This window comes from Somniosus microcephalus, chromosome 11, assembly GCF_052327205.1.
Source record: "Somniosus microcephalus isolate GS21.2 chromosome 11, FLI_Smic_1.0, whole genome shotgun sequence".
NCBI lineage: Eukaryota > Metazoa > Chordata > Chondrichthyes > Squaliformes > Somniosidae > Somniosus > Somniosus microcephalus.
This window is the reverse complement of record NC_140997.1, coordinates 155,179,763-155,196,488: the sequence shown is the minus strand read 5'-3', so window position 1 is coordinate 155,196,488 and position 16,726 is coordinate 155,179,763.

The following is a 16,726-nucleotide window of genomic DNA, read 5'->3' as shown; positions in this document are numbered from 1 at the left end:
TTGCAGTCCGATTCGGGAGAATATATAATGGAGAATAAGAAAATGGCAGACCAATTAAACTCATACTTTGGTTCTGTATTCACAAAGGAGGACACAAATAACCTCCCAGGAATATCGGCAAACATAGGGACTAATGAGAGGGAGGAGCTGACAGAAATTAGTATCTCTAGGGATATGGTGCTGGGTAAGTTGAGGGGACTGAAGGCCGACAAATCCCCGGGGCCTGATAAACTACATCCTAGGGTACTTAAGGATGTGGCCCTGGAGATAGCAGATGCTCTAAGGATCATCTTCCGGAACTCCATTGACTCGGGAACAGTACCCGTGGATTGGAGGGTAGCTAATGTTACCCCAATATTTAAAAAGGGGGGTAGAGAGAAAGCAGGGAATTATAGACCAGTAAGCCTTACATCGGTTGTGGGCAGAATGCTAGAGTCCATTATTAAGGATAAAATAGCGGAGCACTTGACAAATGGGGAAAGGATCGGACAGAGTCAACATGGATTTACAAAGGGTAAATCGTGTTTGACTAATCTGCTGGAATTTTTTGAGGAAGTAACTGGTAAAATAGATGGGGGAGAGCCAGTGGATGTGGTGTACCTTGACTTCCAGAAAGCCTTCGATAAGGTTCCACACAAGATTATCATGCAAAATTAAGGCTCATGGGATTGGGGGCAAAGTATTAACATGGATAGAGAACTGGCTGGCGGATAGAAAACAGAGTTGGAATAAACGGCTCGTTTTCGGAGTGGCAGGCAGTGACCAGCGGGGTGCCGCAAGGATCTGTCCTGGGACCCCAGCTGTTCACAATATATATATAAATGATCTGGATCAGGGAATTGGATGCAATATTTCCAAATTCGCTGACGACACTAAACTAGGAGGAGGGGTGGGCTCTGATGAGGATGTCAGGAGGCTACAGTGCGATTTGGACAGGTTGGGGGAATGGGCGGATACGTGGCAGATGCACTATAATGTGGATAAATGCGAGGTTATCCACTTTGGGGGTAAAAATAGGAGGGTAGATTATTATCTAAATGGCAACAGATTGGGAGATGGGGAAGTGCAGAGGGACCTGGGTGTTCTTGTGCACCAGTCACTGAAGGAGAGCATGCAGGTGCAACAGGCGATTAAGAAGGCAAATGGTATGTTGGCCTTCATATCAAGGGGGTTTGAGTATAGGAATAGGGATACCTTACTACAGCTGTACAAGGTGCTGGTGAGACCGCATCTGGAGTATTGTGTACAGTTTTGGTCGCCCCATCTGCGGAAGGATGTTCTTGCCATGGAAAGAGTGCAACGGCGATTCACCAGGCTGATACCTGGAATGGCGGGAATGACCTACGAAGAGAGATTAAATAGTTTGGGCTTGTACTCACTGGAGTTTAGAAGATTGAGAGGGGATCTCATCGAAACATATAAAATTATGGCAGGCCTGGACAGGCTGAATTCCGAGAGAATGTTTCCAATGGCCGGGGAGCACAGAACCAGGGGCCACAGTCTAAAAATAGCGGGCAAATCATTTTAAAACAGAGATGAGGAAGAATTTCTTCACTCAGTGGTGAGCCTGTGGAATTCCCTGCCACAGGGCTGCAAAGGCTAATTCAATAAATATTTTCAAGAGAGAATTGGATATATTTCTGAAGGCTAAGGGGATTAAGGGTTACGGAGAAAAGGCGGGGACGGGGTACTGAACTGGTAAGATCAGCTATGATCTCAGACGAAGATCAGCCATGATCTCATTGAATGGCGGAGCAGGCTCGAATGGCCTACTCCTGTTCCTATCTCTGTTTCTATGTTTCTAAGACAGTGACTCATGTTTTGACCCCAGCAGCTCCTTGCCCCTTCATTTGATTTTTATTTGCGTGTCAAAGGACGATCATTCAAATCTGAAGCAGAGCTGCCACTGGCTAACATGAACAGTTATTGGATACTCTAACTGGGTAATAGCTGCTGCTGGTCACAGATGGCAGTGAGGGTACAAGGAGCGAGGTGTTAAAATAAAGAGCAACTGGATCAATTAGACTGGGGGAGGGGAACACCAACCCATGCAGCATTGTTGGGTGGGGCACATTAAGTATTGCAGGGAACTGGAGAGTGGATGACTGGCAGCTTGCGCTGGGGATCTGCGACTAGCACCGCCATCTTTTTCCCTTCAGGGGGCCTGGGCTTAGTGGCAGCTGCTGCCAGCATCTCTCAAATGTGTGTGGGATGGTGGAGAAACTGATGTCGGGGCTAGAGCCACCAGTTTGTTTAGTTCGTTCCTACCTTTTTTAAAGCTTTTTTTAATCCAAGGCCCCTTGCAATCTTCTCATGAACCCATGGTCTAAAAGACATGATCAGTTTTGGAGGCTTATATTTTACTGACCTATTCACCACTTGATTTGGGCAGTTGAACCTATGCATTTCCTGGAGTAATATTGTGGCATCAAAAGATGGAACCTGCAATCATACAGCACAGAATGAGGCCATTTGGCTTTGTGCTTGTGCTGGCTCTTTGAATGAGCTCTCTGATTAATCCCAGTCCCCTGCTTTCCCCAGGGCTGTGCAATTTTCTACCCATCAAGTATATTTCCAATTCCCTTTTTGAAAGTTACTATTGCTTCTGCTATCTTTGCTCCTGTTATCCTCTTTAGGCTGTGCATTCCAGGTTATTATATCTACTTACTGCTAATATTTTTCTCTTCTCCCCTCAGGTTTAAAGAGGATTGGCAAAAGAGCCAGTCATCTGGTTACTGACCCTACTGCCAGTAAGTTTTCTCCTCCTGCCTCCCTTATCAAAACCTTCATAATTTTGAAAGCCTCTATTAAATTGCCCCTTCAATCCCTGCTCCTCTGGAGCAAATAGTGTGACCTCTTTAAATGGATGAAAGTAAGTAATAGGGAGTTGCTGTCACCTTGCTACAGAAAGTAGATGGGGTTACAGACACCCAGCATTCAAGTCAGCTGGGAAGTTGTTTGAGCAGGTTATAGTCTCTCTCCTGTGCAAAGGGAATAAACCAAAACAGCATTTCCTTAATTGGCCATCTTGCTCAATGTCCACTGCAGGTGGTTGTGTCTTGGCCTCCATGTAATGTGTTCCACATTTAGCATCCATTAATGGTTAGTTGTAATTGTGTTTAATTTTTATGTAACATACTCCCCACCACCAAAACTGGTTAGTTACACAAGGGTGGCTAGTGAAGTCAAACTGTGGTTTTGTAAAATCAATTTTTTTTTTCCCCATTTAAATTCTGAAATCTTGTGCCTTCAGCTGTCTGGAATTCCCTCTCTGCACTTCTCTCTCCTCAAGCCGCTCATTAAAATCTACCTCTTTGACCAAGGTTACCTGTCCTGAAGTCGTCTTTGGCTCAGTGTCAATTTCTGTCTGCTTTCGCTCCTGTTAAGTGCCTTGGGACGTCTTGCTACATAAATGCAAGTTTGTGTTAACAGCCATAACTCCAGGAGCTTTCAAAGGAGTCTGTCCATTCTGCAAGTTGGATTAATTCAATCCAGACTTGTGCTGCTTGTGTAGCAGTAGAAGATGGTGTTTAAGGGAGAGCAATGTGCACAGGCCAAGTTCTCTGGCAGAAGCAGCAACTGGAAACGTGATTCCCTTGGTGGGTTCATTACAGACCCACTGGTCTAAAATGAGAATTGCTCTCACTTTTAGCAAGTGTGTGCAAGTTGGAGGGGGTAATATTGATGTGCGACTGCATCCCAGCCTGACATAAACTGGGAATAGCCAAATGGTGAGGGCTCCTTGCTTGTCCATATGATGCATGACTGCTTCTTGAGTCAATGGAGTGTGTTGGTTGAAGGGTATTTATTGGGGCATCAGAACTGCTAAACTCTCTATCCAATAGTGCCATGGGATCTTCATTTACCTGAATAGGAACAAGTGTGAGCCATCCAGCCCCTTGAGTGTATTCTGCCATTTAAATCGACCATGGCTGATCTGGATCTTGACTTCATCTAGCTGCCTTGGTTCTATAAACTTGCATATCCTTACCTAACACACATCCATCAATCTCTGTTTTGAATTTTTCAATTGAGCCCCAGCCTCCACAACCATTTGGGGGAGAAAGTTTCAGATTTCCACAAACCTTTGATGTTTTGCTTGATATTGCTCCTGAACATCCTAGATTTAAATTTAACATTAAGACCTTGTTCTGGGTTCCCCTACTAGAGGAAATAGTTTTTCCCTGTCAAATCCTTTAATGATATACATCTCTATTAATTCGGGTTCGGGCCGCATTTCGTCGCCCGGATCCGACTTCTGTACGCCGCCGCAGAGTGTCTGATTAAAGTTAATGGGTCCTTGACGGCGCCCCTTCGCTTCGGGAGGGGGGAGCGTCAGCGATGCCCCATGTCTGGTCAGTTATACGCCATTTGCGTGGAGACATTCCTGCGCCTCTTGCGGAAGAGGTTGACGGGACTGGCTCTGCAAGGGCCGGGCGTGGAGGTGGTCCCCTCGGCTTACGCCGATGACGTGCTCCTCACGGTCACGGATTCCGCTGACTTGCGGAGGATGCGGGAATGCCAGCAGATTTACTCGGACGCATCCTCCGCCAAGATCAACTGGGAGAAATGTTCCGGACTCCTGGTGGGTCAGTTGCGGGTGGACTCCCTGCCGGAGGAGTTCAGGCCTTTCGCCTGGAGCACCACGCACCTCCTCTATTTGGGAGTCCACCTTAGCCCTGCCGAGGACGCCTGGCCGGCAAACTGGCAGGAGCTGGAGGCCAAAGTCACCGCTCGCCTAGGACGCTGGACAGGACTGCTCCGAGTGTTGTCCTACAGGGGTCGAGCGCTGGTCATAAACCAGCTGGTGGCTGCCATGTTGTGGTACCGGTTGGTCACTTTGATCCCTCCCCCTGCGTTTGTCGCCAAGATACAGAAGAAGCTCATCGACTTCTTCTGGGACAAAAGGAAGCACTGGGTCTCTGCTGCGGTTCTGTCTCCCGCTTAGGGAGGGCGGTCAGGCGCTGGTGTGCCTTCGCACCCAGGCGGCGACTTTCCGTCTTCAGACGCTGCAGAGATACCTGTACGTAGAGAATCCTCCGAGATGGTGTGCGCTGGCGACGTTTTTCTTCCGCCAGCTGCACGGCCTCAATTACGACACGCAGCTCCTGTTTGTGAAAGTGGGCTGCAGGCGTGCCGGCCTGCAGGAGCTGCCTGTCTTCTACGAGGAACTATGGGTTTGGAACTATGTCGCTTCCAGGCGGAGCTCTCCCCCGTCAGGAGTGGCGGCTCTCCTTCGGGAGCCGCTGCTCAGGAATCCGCACCTCCGTGAATGTGGGTTCGGGCGGCTGGCGGAGGGTGGGGCTGTGGCTGGCGGTGTGACCAGAGTCGGGGACCTGCTCGATGTCGGAGGAGTGGGCTGGATGGCGCCGGAGGAGCTGGCGTGGTGCCTGTCCTGGGCCAACGTCCGGCTCGCGGCCGAAGCCATCGAGTCGGTGAAAGTGGCACTGGGCCCCGATTCCACTAGGTGTATCGAGGCGGCTCAAGCACGTGGGGCGATCCCGTCCGAGCTTACCCCCGTCCGGACGGAATTCCTTATTGGCGCCCGGCCCCGAAACTCCCCTCGGGAGCCGGCGCCTCACAACTTGAGCCGTCTCGAGGAAATACCCTCCGTGCCTTTTCATTCCGCGCGGAGGGGTTTCCTGTACGGGCTGCTCCTGCACACTCTCCACTTTGCCATCTTCGTCTGCCGTCCAGACACGCCTTGGCGTGGCGTCTTGCTGACTGGCGGTGGCGGAGGTCCCCAATGGAGGGCTCTCTACGCAGGAGTCCTCTCTTGTTCCATCGGGGACTTGGCCTGGAGGGTGTTGCACGGAGCGGTCCCGTGCAATAAGGTTTTAAGTAGGTTCACGGACTCCCAGGCCGCCTGTGTTTTTTGCGGCCTGGAGGAGTCCGTTTTCCACGTTTATATGGAGTGAGAGGTTGCAGCCCCTCTTTCACTACTTGAAGGGGCTGCTCCTTGATTTTTGGTTGCACTTCAGTCCCACGCTCTTGATCTACGGTCACCCGGTGCGGAGGGGAGCGGGTAGGCTGGAGGACCTCCTTGTGGGCCTGCTCCTGGGCCTGGCTAAAAGAGCAATCAATTGGTCCAGGCAGCGGGCGATCGAGGGGGTCATCCAGCCGGATTGCCTGCCTGTCTTCCGCGGCCATGTTCGCGGCCGGGTAGCCCTGGAGATGGGGCATGCGGTGTCCGCTGGTACGCTTGAGTATTTCCGCGACCGTTGGGCGCCGCGGGGGCTGGAGTGCATCGTCAATTTGGAACACCAAATTTTAATTTGATTTATTAAGGTTTAGTTGAACTTTTGTTTATTTACAGTTGACCTGGTTTAAATTTTAAATTTTGGTTCAAATAAAAAGAGGACCTCCAAGTAGTAAAGACCTGTTGTACTTTATTCTTGTAGTCTGTGTCAGTAATTAATCTTAATACAACTGGAACACACAGAGTTAACAGTGGCGACGAGTCCGATTCTTACCCTGCGGCAGTTTATATCCACAGCGGCTTCGTCCACAGAACGGGCGTCGAAGAGAGGCATCCACCCTCATCACCCTGCTGGAAGACACGTCGCGCGGCAGGCATCGAGAACCCGGAGTGCAGAAGACATCCTGAACTCGAAGCCTCCATCAGCGGCAGTCAGCTATCTTCTTTCTAGCTCGGTAGTGGGTAAGCCGGTCAGCGACGCGAGCAGAAAGTCGGCCGCGTTGGCTGTACAGACGAGGGGAGGAAGATGGAGGAATAAGGGTGGTGAGATCGATCGTGACCGGAGATAAGGGCCGGGCCGCATTCGGGCCGAAAGGCGCAGCGCGGGGACATCGATCGCGGTTGGTGATAAGGGCCGGGCCACTTTCGGGCCAAAAAGGCACAGCGTCTGGGGCGACTGAAGGCGCGAGAGCCGCGGTGAAGGCGAATGCAGCCGGTGCTAATAACCGGGCTGCAAGAAGGGCTGCGAGGCGCGACATCGGGGGAAGCGCAAGTGCCCGAGGGAGCCGCGGTGAAGCGGAGACAGCGTCGGGGGAGTTACTAACCGCTGGGAAAGGGGAGCAGCAGCGGAACGCCATTGCAGCCAGTGGGTGAAGACCGCCAAGCGCGGGAAAACCGCCATTATGTAGGCGGAGGACGAAGACAAGAGCGGGAAGCCGCCATCTTGGGATAAAATAAATTGCAACGATGCCTAAATATGGGAACATTGATACCTTTGATAGCGACATCGAGGATTGGGCCATGTATGTAGAACGCATACAAAATTATTGTAAAGCAAATAAAATCCCAGATGCAGAGAAAGCACTAACTTTATTGAACTTAATGGGTGCAAAGACATACGGGCAATTGAAACACCTTTTATCACCAGATGAACCGGCAGATAAGACACTCGAGGAGATTGTTACTGTCCTGAAAAATCATCTAAACCCCACGCCGCTGATGCTGGCGGATCGATTTAAATTTTACAGCAGAAGGCAGCTGAAGGATGAAAGCAATGCTGAATATTTAATGGAATTGCGTAAGCTAGCAAGGTGCTGTCAGTTTGGAACGGGACTGACAGAAGCGCTAAGATAAATTTGTGTGGATTATTAAAAGAAGATACACAAAAGCGACTGCTCGAGGAGAATGAGCTGACGCTTGAGAAAGCGGTCACTATGGCAGCAGCGCACGAAGCCGCAGCGAGAGGCACGGCAGTAATGCAGCTACGGTCACCGGAACTCAGTACAAATAAATTGGGTTTGAGTACTGTAAAATGTTATCGTTGTGGAAAGACAACACACGATCAGAACCAGTGTTGGTTTAAAAACTAAGAATGCAGAACGTGTGGCAGGCTTGGCCACATAGCTAAAGTATGCCAGTCAGGAAAGAAGACCAGCAACAAAAAGTCACCGCAAGGAAAATACATAAAGGTACACAAGGTGACAAAGAACAGTTCGAACGAACAGAAGTCAGATTCAGACGCCAGCAGTAATGAACTGGGTAGCTTAAGAGTACACAACGTTGGTAAGGATGCAGATCTCCAGACAATTTGGGTCACTCTTCAGATAGCAGGAGTCCAAGTAAAGATGGAATTGGACACTGGATCGGCATTGACGGTCATGAATAAGAAAGATTACAAAAGGTTATTCCAACATATTCCCCTACGGGATACGGAGATTATATTGAAAACGTACACGGGGCAAAGAGTGTACCCCATCGGAAAGATAGAGGTAAAAGTGGTCCACAAGGGCGAAGAAAGCCAAGTAATGGACTTATGTGCTACCTGAAGGAGGTCCACCACTACTGGGACGGGAGTGGATTAGGAAAATGAATATGGACTGGCACTCCTTAAAAGCACTAACGGTAGATTCCGGGGAAACAGATGTCAAACCTAAACGATTGTCCAAAATATTGGATGATGCTAAAGAGGTGTTCCAGCAAGGACTGGGAACACTGAAAGGAATTACGGCAAACATCAAGATTGATGAACGTGCACAACCAACATTTTTCAAAGCCAGACCGGTACCCTATGCAATACGACCTACTGTAGAAGCGGAACTGGAAGCGCTAGAATGTTCAGGCGTACTGCCTAAGGTAGATTGGAGTGAGTGGGCTATGCCCATTGTTCCCGTTATGAAACGTCCTTCGAGCAACAAGCCAGGAGAACCAGGGAACGTTCGCTTCTGTGGAGATTTCAAGATCACCGTTAATCCGGTGCTTCACACGGTGCAGTATCCGCTTCCGCGGATTGAGGATATTTTTGCTTCGTTGTCTGGTGGGAAACACTTCACCAAGATAGACCTGGCGCAGGCGTACTTGCAGATGGAGGTTGAAGAAGAGTCACGCCAGTATCTCACGATCAACATGCATAGAGGTTTTTACCGGTATAATAGGCTGGTTTTTGGAGTGGCATCGGCTCCGGCAATTTGGCAGAGGGCCATGGAGCAGGTATTACAGGGAATTCCAGGCACAGTTACCTGGACGATATTCTGATTACAGGTGATGGTGATGAAGAACACCTCGCAAACTTGGAACTGGTGCTCAACAGACTGAAAGAGTATGGACTTCGAGTTAATCGGCAGAAATGTGAGTTCTTTCAGAAGCGGATCTCGTACTGTGGTCATGTCATTGACCGGGAGGGGCTTCATAAGTCTCCTGACAAGATAGATGCAGTTGTAAAGGCTCCCGCTCCGGATAATGTCTCAGTTGAGGTCGTTTCTGGGATTGATTAACTATTACCATAAGTTTCTACTGAATCTATCCACGGTACTGCACCCGCTGAATGTTCTTATACAGAAGGGGGTACCATGGGAATGGAGCGAAAACTAAGAAGGCATTTCGCAAAAGCAAAGAATTGATTACCTCAGGAAGTGTTGGCTCACTTCAACCCGACACTGCCTATTCGGTTGGCTTGTGATGCTTCTCCATATGGTATTGGGGCAGTACTCTCTCACGTTGCCAAATGGCACGGAAAGGCCAGTCGCGTTTGCATCCTGATCATTGACCTCCGCTGAGCGCAACTATGCGCAGAGCGATAGGGAGGCTCTCAGCCTTGTATGGGGAGTGAAGAAGTTTAATCATTACCTGCAGGGCCAAAAATTCACACTTCTGACAGACCATCAGCCGTTGGTATCCATTTTTAACCCTAAGAAGGGTGTTTCGGTGATGACAGCACAGCGACTCCAGAGATGGTCCCATTTCCTAGGGGCACATCAATATCAAATAGAATTCAAAGGTACAAAGCAGCATGGCAATGCTGATGGGCTGTCGCGCCTGCCACTACCTGAAGCAGAAGAGATGATGAAAGTTGACCCTGTTGAGTTATTTCATTCGACCATCATCGAGTGCTTACCAGTCACCAATGCAAGTATTGAAAGAGAAACCAGGAACGACCCGACACTGTCCCGTGTTTACGAGGTGAGTGTGAAAGGATGGCCAACACATGGTGATCCTCTGTTACCGGCATTCTCGGCAAGGCGAGACCAGCTGTCCGTCTGCCATGGTACTTTGATGTACGGGACAAGAGTGATTATTCCTCCCAAGTTACGGGAAAGAGTTCTAAAGGAACTGCATGACGGTCATCTGGGGGGAGTTAAGATGAAAAGTCTTGCTAGGGCTTATGTATGGTGGCCGGGCATTGACCAACAGATAGAGGAGTTGACAAAAAGCTGCGCTGGGTGCCAAAAAGTGCAAAATGCACCTCCGATCGCACCACTACACCCATGGGAATGGCCTTCAGCCCCATGGCAACGCGTACATCTTGACTTTGCTGGTCCATTCATGGACTCCATGTTCCTAATTGCGGTGGACGCACATTCCAAATGGCCAGAAGTGATCAAGATGAATACCACTACTTCAGAAAAGACAATTGCGGTGTTAAGAACAATATTCGCAAGGAACGGATTGCCAGAACAGATATGTTCGGACAACGGACCACAGTTCGTGTCGGAGAATTCCAAAAATTCTTAAAGAAGAATGGGGTGAAACATTATACCTCTGCCCCATATCATCCGGTGACAAACGGGTTGGCCGAGAGATTTGTCCAAACATTCAAAAAGGAAATAAAGGCCATGAACGATGATCAGATTCCGTTACAACACAAGGTGGACAATTTCCTAATGGCATATCGAAACGCCGCTCATGCAGTGACTAACCAAAGTCCTACCATGATGTTTTATAACTGGAGGTTGCGGTCCAGGTTGGACTTGTTAAAACCAAATGTGCGGAGGGAAGTGGAAAACAAACAGTTCCGGCATATTAATAACCAAGTCCACTCGAAGTTTTGACGTAGGACAACCAGTGTTGGCAAGGGGCTATGGAAACGAAAAATGGCAGTCCGGAACAATTCGGGCCAGACAAGGACCTCTGATGTACACAGTAGATATTGGTAACAATGTGATAAGGCGTCATGCGGATCAACTGGTAGAATCAAGAGCAAGGGTCGAACCCATGGTTGTGACAGGGACAACTGTGGAAGACGTTAATGAACCTGAAGCATCTACCTCGGCAGGGACTGTACCTGATGATGACGTCCAATACATAGGAAACGAACAAGAAGAGTCACCTCGGCAACAAGAATCAGAGACCACTGAAAGGCGTTATCCAAACCGAATCAGAAGGCCTCCTGAGAGACTGAACCTTTGAACTGTTTATACCTGAAGTTATATATGTATATATGTTATTATGTTATGTTAAATGGGGATATGACTGTTAAGCTAAAAAGGGAGGATTGTGGTGTATGTAACCTGTTCCACCTTAAGAGAACTTAAGCCTGTTCCACCTTAAGAGATGTACTACTTTCTCTGGCTGCTGTATATGTAATACCGGTGGTGACCACCAGTATATAAGTACTGTAGTGATGTATTTAGTATAGTCCCTACCTCCAACCAGTAAAGACCTGTGCTTTTCTGGCTGTCTCAAGCAGCAAGAGGAGAAGGAGCTGCCAAAGCAAGAGAGTGGAGAGTGGTGGTCTCCTGACCAGGAAGAGGAGTAGCTGAAAGATAGATCACCACCTCCACCTCCTCCAACATCTTCAAACAACTGAGGTGCCTGGAGAGATTGGGCAGAGGAGGAGAAGGAGAAAGGAGGTCTACATCAACATCAACTGGGGAGAGGCCTTTTCTATCACTGCCTCCCCAAATTGGCCTCCACTTCAGGAGAGAGGGGAGAGAAATAACAGAAAAAAAAAAAACCACCAACTGTTTGGAAGGAGGGAAGATTCATCTCGTTTGAAACATCTACAGGTGGGTGTTATTTGGGGCACTCTCCCAAGACTTTGTATTTTAGGTGGGGGGAGAAAGAAGAAGCAAGGCCGTGTGTGCGTGTGCTAAGGCACCTCAGTCCCATCACCTTTTATTAATTGCCTATTGAGCAGAGGGGAGAGGGCCCCTCCCCCAATTTCATTCAGTAAGGGGAGAGGTGTGTCCTCATTTTAATCAGCTCCCTCTGCTCAATAGAGGACAAAAAATATATATATTACCTGAGGCCATTAACACCTTCAGGCCTGTGACTTGGGGTGAGTGTAGCCCTTAAAAATGCACCCCAGAATGGCGACAACATCTTCGCCGGTGGCGGGGCAAGCCAAGACTTATGCGGGAGCGGCAGCCACAGCTGCTTCTGCTGCCCCGTCACCATTTAAACTCATAACGAAAAAGCTTGGGGTGAAGAGCTACACTCACCCCACTATGACCATCGAGGCCTGCGTCAAAGCCATGGCTGGGGTTGTCGGCCCCTCCGCCATCGTCGCGGCCTCAAAAATGTACGGGAAGGCTGTGTTCTTCCTGGGGTCGGAGCGGGCGGTGTCCCTGGCCGTCACCAAGGGGCTCACCGTGGGCGGGACCTTCCTGCCGGTGGATCCTCTCGAGGCCACCGCGCAGAGGATTGTCATCTCTAACGTCCCGCCCTATGTTCCCGGTGAGCTCCTCCTTCCCCATTTGCGTCAGCTTGGGGAGGTGAGGTCGGGGATCACGCCTATCCCGCTCGGCTTCCGGGAGACCAGCCTTCGCCACGTCTTCTCCTTCCGGCGCCAGCTGTTTATCCAGCTGGCGCGGGAGGAGGACACTGACTGACGGAGCGTTCGTCGTCCTCCACGAGGGGACCGCCTATCGCGTCTTTTGGATGTCGGACGGTGTGCGGTGCCACGCCTGCAAGGAGGTGGGGCATATCAGGAGGAACTGCCCTGCCTCCAAGGCCGCCGGATCATCTCGTGCGGCCGAGGCGGGCGCCGCCGCTGCTCCTCCCCCCGGGTCTGCCCGCGCGTCAAGTACGTCTGATGCGCGGTTGACGTCGGGGGCCGATGCCACCAAGGCCTCCGGCGGGGGGGAGGGAGCGTGTCCGGTCGGAAAAAAGGCGCGGGGAAAGAAAAAACACCTTAGGGCGGGTCGCCCCGTGGATGGCGAGCCCTTGCCCCTTGAGCCCCCTTACACCCGCGCTCCTCGCGGAGTTGACCGGGGCAGATGCGAGCGGGAGGGGCCTCGTGCCCGAGCCTGTGGCCGCAACCGCCGCAGCGGTATTGCCATTACCTGCGGCAGGGCTCGGGCCCGACAAACCTGCTCCGCCGGAGGGTGTTGAGGAGGAGGCCTTTGCAGACATGGAGGTCTCCCTCGCTCCCTCCGCGCTAAAAAGAAGGCGCGACACCCTGGATGAGGAGGAGGACCGGGAGGAGGAGGGTCCCTCCAAACAGGGGGAGTCGTCGCCCGCCGCGGGTGCTGCGCCCCCCCCCCCCCCCCCCACCGCTGTCACCATCACCGGTGATCGGCAGGGGTCGCCTGTCTCGCCTGTCCCTCGGGAGGCTGAGGCAGATGTGTCTGTGCAGCACGTGCCTCCCGGGGATGAGGACAAGACCCTGCCCGTGGGGGGGGTCGCGGATCAACCCGCGGCTGAAATAGACTATTTATCGGTGCCGTTACCCCTCGACGGGTCGGGCGGCCTGGGGTCTGGGTCGGGCGAGTTTGAAGAAAGTGAGCTCGCCCAAAGCGGCCCGGTCATTTCCCAGGGGCTGGTCGAGGATTTAGCCAAAGGCGCCCCATCTGCCGGGTCAGAGGCCGGTGGCGCGGAAGAGGAAGGCCCTCTGGCTGTGTCTCGGGCGCCGGACGTCCTGGGGGAGTTCGGATTTGTGTTGTCCCCGATTTCTCCGGTCGATCTGGTGTCTGGGGCGGAGGGGGGCTCCGAACCACTGCCGCAGTCTTCTGGCCCGGCGCCCCCGGCGGAGCCCAGGGAGAATTCCTCCGCCACCGATCCTGGGGGGTGGGATCCGGGCGGAGGCGGGGCCGGCTGTTGCGGCCGAGCCGTCCGCTGCGCACTGCGCGGTGGGCGGGTCGGCCGCTGGTGACGACCCCCTGGAGGAGGATGGGGACTCGGTGATGGGCACGGAGGACGAGTCGGACTCCGGCGCCGACGAGGCGGTGGACGACCTCGTGCCCCTTGCCAAGTCTCCCCTCATTCCCGCAAGGGAACTCCGGGATTTTATGGCCACGTGCCTGGGTCGGCGCGGGAAGGTCCGGCTGGCCCTCGACAGGTGGTCGGAGCTGGCGCTGCTCATTGATTCCGTCCGCGCCGCCGTTAAGACTATGGACGCAGACGAGGGTGTGAACCCACTTGAGCTGCGTCGGCTCAGAACATTTCTCACTGGGCTGCTGAGGAGGTGGTGGCTGACTAGCGGCTGCGCTTCCTCCCCCCATTAGTTGTAGGTAGATGTTGCACTATGCTTCTGACATGAAGATAACCATAGCCAGCCTCAACATCAACGGCAGCGGGGAGGCGCGCCGCAGATTCAATAACTTCTCGGTCCTTCGGGACGGGAAATATGCGATGTGCTTCCTGCAAGAAACCCACACCGTTCCGGGAGACGAAGCCACGTGGCTCCTGGAGTGGCAAGGAGGGGTCAGCATGAGTCACCTCTCCAATAATTCCAGCGGGGTGGCTATCTTGCTGGCCCTGCATTTTCAGCCGGAGATCTTGGGGGTCAAGGAGCACGTGCCGGGCCGCTTGCTCCAGGTCACTGTTCGCCTGGGGGGCGTGCCGCTCCATCTAGTGAACGTGTATGCCCCTCAGGCCGGTGTGCAGCAAGTGCGCTTCTTTGAAGAAGTGTCCGCTCTTCTGGGCTCCATCGACGTGGGCGAGTGCGTCATCCTCGGGGGGGGATTTTAACTGTACCCTCGAGGCGAGGGACCGTACGGGTCCCCCGCGATGCCCGCCGGCGATGGAGAAGTTGAGGGACCTGGTCGGGTCCTTCGACTTGGTGGACGTCTGGCGAAATCTTCATCCCGACTCCAGCGCCTTCACTTACGTGAGGTCTGGAGGAGGAGGGTCCAGAATCGACCGCCTCTACATTTCCCGGGCGTACGTATCCTGCGTTCCGGCGGCTTCCATGTGGCCGGTGCCTTGCACGGACCACCACCTGGTGTGGGCGGAGCTCGTCCCGCTGCGCGCTCGGGGAGGGTCCGCGTACTGGCACTTTACCAACCTGCTGGAGGACGCGCGGTTCCGGGATTCGTTTCGTCGGTTCTGGGCCGACTGGAGAAGGAAGCAGGGGGGCTTCCCCTCCTTGAGGCTGTGGTGGGACGTGGGCAAGGCTCACGTGCGTCTCTTCTGTCAGGAGTATGCGAAGGGGTCGACCAAGAGGCGGGAGGCCCGGGTCGGGTGGTTGGAGAAGGAGGTGCTCGACCTGGAGTCCCGTCTCGGTCAAGTCGTCGGGGACTCGGCCCTGCGGAAGGTGTACGAAGAGAAGAAGGGCGCGCTGAAGGACCTGCAGCTCGTCGGGTCCCCAGGCGCGTACGTGAGGTCGCGGATCCAGCTCCTGCGGGACCTGGACCGCGGCTCCCCCTTCTACTCGCTGGAAAAAAGACGAGGGGTCCGTAAGCAGCTCTTGGGGCTGCTGGCTGACAACGGATCTCTGGTCTCGGATCCGGAGGGAATCAGCGCGGAGACCCGCGCCTACTACGGGGCTCTGTTCTCTCCGGATCCGTCCAGCGAGGATTCACGCAGAGTTTTGTGGGAGGACCTGCCGAAGGTCAGTCCGGAGGGCGCCGAAAAATTGGACGCTCCGCTAAGCCTGGCGGAGCTGACCGACGCCCTCCGCCAGCTCTCTAGGGGAAAGTCCCCGGGGCTGGACGGGCTGACCGTGGAGTTCCACAGGGCGTTCTGGGACGTCGTGGGGGGCGACTACGCGCGGGTCCTGGGGGAAAGTTTGGTGACCGGGGAGATGCCCCTCTCTTGGCGCAGGGCGGTCATTGTCCTGCTGCCTAAGAGGGGCGAGCTCCGCCTCCTCAAGAACTGGCGTCCGGTCTCCCTCCTTAGCACGGACTATAAAATCTTTGCCAGGGCTATGTCTGCTCGCCTTGGCACCGTGCTGGCCCACATGATCCACCCCGACCAGTCCTACACGGTCCCGGGAAGGACCATCCACGACAACATCCATCTGGTCCGGGACTTGGTCCACCACTCCCAGAGGGCTGGTCTGTCGGTCACCTTCCTCTCCCTGGATCAGGAGAAGGCGTTCGACAGGGTGGATCACGAGTATCTTTACGGGACTCTGCGCGCATTCGGGTTCGGGACGCATTTCGTCGCCCGGATCCAAATTCTGTACGCCGCCGCAGGGTGTCTGATTAAAGTTAACGGGTCCTTGACGGCGCCCCTTCGCTTCGGGAGGGGGGTGCGTCAGGGATGCCCCATGTCCGGTCAGTTATACGCCATTTGCGTGGAGCCATTCCTGCGCCTCTTGCGGAAGAGGTTGACGGGACTGGCTCTGCAAGGGCCGGGCGTGGAGGTGGTCCTCTCGGCTTACGCCGATGACGTGCTCCTCACGGTCACGGATCTCGCTGATTTGCGGAGGATGCGGGATTGCCAGCAGATTTACTCGGGTGCACCCTCCGCCAAGATCAACTGGGAGAAATGTTCTGGACTCCTGGTGGGTCAGTGGCGGGTGGACTCCCTGCCGGAGGAGTTCAGGCCTTTCGCCTAGAGCACCACGCACCTCCTCTACTTGGGAGTCTACCTTAGCCCTGCCGAGGACGCCTGGCCGGCGAACTGGCAGGAGCTGGAGGCCAAAGTCACCGCTCGCCTAGGACGCTGGACAGGACTGCTCCGAGTGTTGTCCTACAGGGGTCGAGCGCTGGTCATAAACCAGCTGGTGGCTGCCATGTTGTGGTACCGGTTGGTCACTTTGATCCCTCCCCCTGCGTTTGTCGCCAAGGTACAGAAGAAGCTCATCGACTTCTTCTGGGACAAAAGGAAGCACTGGGTCTCTGCTGCGGTTCTGTCTCTCCCGCT